The following is a 2,938-nucleotide window of genomic DNA, read 5'->3' as shown; positions in this document are numbered from 1 at the left end:
CTCTCATTGACTCTTCTTTCTACATTACATTTCAATTTATCCCAGTCAGTTTCATGTGTTACACTTCTATATATTGATTTTCTATCAAGATTAGTATAAATTTAAAGAGAATTATGACATTAATCAGAAGTTTTGCCGTAGTCTTATTCCCCACCGTCGATTTCATGCCTCTCTCTAAACATCTGGCGTATGTAGCATAATGTACATGCGCACATACTCATTATGGAGAGCACGTACACATACAAATATAAGCGTATATGTATACATGTATATATGAAAGTATGGATTAATCTGAACTTCTGAAAGTATGCATTAGTCTGAACTTCTGAGGAAAAAAAAAACAAAAAAAAACTTCCCTACTGTTGGGTTACTTAATACAAATCATTAAGCAGGTTAAATTTTTTACACCGATTATATCTCCAATACAGGACATTTTAACACTGAATTTGGTGTGAGAATATCCAGACGACAATCCCTGATTTTCAACTGTATCTATCCCAAAATACAGATTTTTTCTTAAAGATTCTATTATAACATCGTATTGAAAAGAAACGGTAAGTGTGTGATTTCATTTCTTTCTTTCTTTCTTTTTTTTCCTTCCTTTCTTTCTTTTTTTTCTTCCTTTCTTTCTTTCTTTCTTTTTTCCTTTCTTTTTTCCTTTCTTTCTTTCTTGCTATTTGTTTTATATATTTTCGTTTTCTCGTTGTACAAATATCCAGAGAATTCTGTGGTGAGATGTACATTATTATATTATACATCATTTAAGGCAATGCGCTGGCAGAATGGTTAGCACACCGGACAAAATGCCTGGCTACATTTCGTTCGCCTTTACGTTCTGAGTTCAAGTATCACCAAGGTTGACTTTACCTTTCATCCTTTCGGGGTCGATAAAATAGGTACCAATCTAGCAGGTCGGTGTAATTGACAAGTTCCCTCCAACCAAATTTCAGAAGGGATTAAGTTTTATATACTATTGTCTTCTCGTTGTACAAATATTCACAGAATTCTGTGGTGGGAAATACAGGGTGTTCACGAAGTCTGGGTACATGGAGATTAACACATACTTTAAGAAATTATTATTTCTTATATTTAATTGTTTATGTTATGATTTTATTTACTCCATGTACCCAGACACGCTGTATATTATATTATTACTAGCATATCCGTGTCGGCAAAAATGCCGACAGGTTTATTGATGATAGAAAATGGCACATCAACACAATGGGGGAACCCATTCATAAATGTCAGTATTCTAGTAAATATATGTATATACACAAACTTGAAGAATCAGATACGATTGTAACGTCTCGGTTAAAAATGTCACCCACAGAATGTATGTTTGTGAGTGTATACACACGCAGACTCACACACACAACGCACTCATGCACATTTATACATATGAAGTTTTTAATATTTGGTCATTGGTGTTATCAAGCATAGTAGGGGAATTAGCTAGGATATAAAACAATGATAGATTGAGAAATGTGAGTTTGAAATGAGATAAGTCGAGTTGTTGCATTTAACCTCATTACATGAGTTTTAAAATTTAAACATCAAATGCATTTCGGATTAAAATATGAAGTAAAGTTTAAAATTTCTGAATTTAGCATTAAAGCAAACTAAAAATTAAAAGAATCAAAAGAATTTTGCATAATATTAAAGACTTAGGTTGACCATATGTATAAATGGCCCGTATCAAATTTCAACACAACATTTGGAGAATATCTAATCTAAAAACAATGCTAATATGTTCATGTGTGTTGGCCTGACTATAAACATTGTTTTATGATTGTCTTTTCCCAAGTATGGGCCATCCAACACCCCTTCTATTAAGTGACCCCTTCCTCTATCCTTTCTTTTCTTTTCTTTTCGTCTCTTCACCCCTTTGTAACCTGCCTTCCTCCTTTTCTCTATTCTACTTCCATCTTTCCATCTTCTCCTTCCTCCTCCATGCACTCACCATTTCTTCAGTGTTCTGCTTTATTTGAATTAGAAATGACTCTGATGAAAATAGCCTAAATTTTTTTTAGGTCGTTCAATTTTTCTCAACTGACTGATTGAGTAAAGACTGATTGAGTAAACCTATCAGTAACGTACCTATAATGACTACTGCAAACAACTATAAGTCAAATTTGCTCTAATAAAGGGAAATATGTAATAACCATTATTTATAACTTCTCTTATATATCACTCTATGTAAAAACCGTGGAGGCTCAATGGCCCAGTGTTTAGGGCAGCAAACTTGCGGTCATAGGATCCCGGTTTCGATTCCCAGACCGGGCGTTGTGAGTGTTTATTGAGCGAAAACACCTAAAGCTCCACGAGGCTCCGGCAGGGGATGGTGGCGAACCCTTCTGTACTCTTTCACCACAACTTTCTCTCACTTTTTCTTCCTGTTTCTGTTGTACCTTTATTTCAAAGGGCCAGCCTTGTCACACTGTGTTACGCTGAATATCCCCCAGAACTACGTTAGGGGTACAAGTGTCTGTGGAGTGCTCAGCCACTTGCACGTTAATTTCACGAGCAGGTTGTCCGTTGATCGGATCAGCAGGAACCCTCGACGTCGTAAGCGACGGAGTGCCAACAACATGTAAAAAACAGTTTGTCTGGAGCCCAACCAATATAGAACTGTGATGAACCATAACCTTCGACCCTGCCATAAGAACACTTGGAGCAAAAGTTCCATATTTATAATTATCTCTCAATATAAAATTTCAAAACGCGGAAAGTCAGTTTTTAAAACATTAAGATATGGAAGACAATAAGAATAAAATTAATAACATTAATTGTGTACATATGCATTAATACAGATGTGTAAGTAAGTTATTCATTATACAATATAATAAATTATATTATACAATATAATAAAATAAACTTTATCTTTGTACATGTCTCTCTCTCTCTCTCTCTCTCTCTCTCTCTCTCTCTCTCTCTCTCT

At 34.8% G+C, this 2,938-nt stretch overlaps 1 protein-coding gene across 1 annotated transcript in view; it reads left to right on the top strand.

The window, feature by feature from the left end:
- Positions 1 to 222: 222 nt before the first annotated feature.
- Positions 223 to 2,938, top strand: part of LOC106873990 (beta-1,3-galactosyl-O-glycosyl-glycoprotein beta-1,6-N-acetylglucosaminyltransferase) — a 142,760-nt gene continuing 140,044 nt past the window's right edge. The window contains exon 1 of the mRNA XM_052967795.1: positions 223 to 554. The gene's annotated coding sequence lies outside the window, so the exon portion shown is untranslated. The remainder of the gene's footprint in view (positions 555 to 2,938) is intronic.

This window comes from Octopus bimaculoides, chromosome 5 (assembly GCF_001194135.2).
Source record: "Octopus bimaculoides isolate UCB-OBI-ISO-001 chromosome 5, ASM119413v2, whole genome shotgun sequence".
Classification (NCBI taxonomy): Eukaryota; Metazoa; Mollusca; class Cephalopoda; order Octopoda; family Octopodidae; genus Octopus; species Octopus bimaculoides.
The sequence above is the reverse complement of the archived record's forward strand: the minus strand, read 5'-3'. Positions and strand labels throughout refer to the sequence as shown.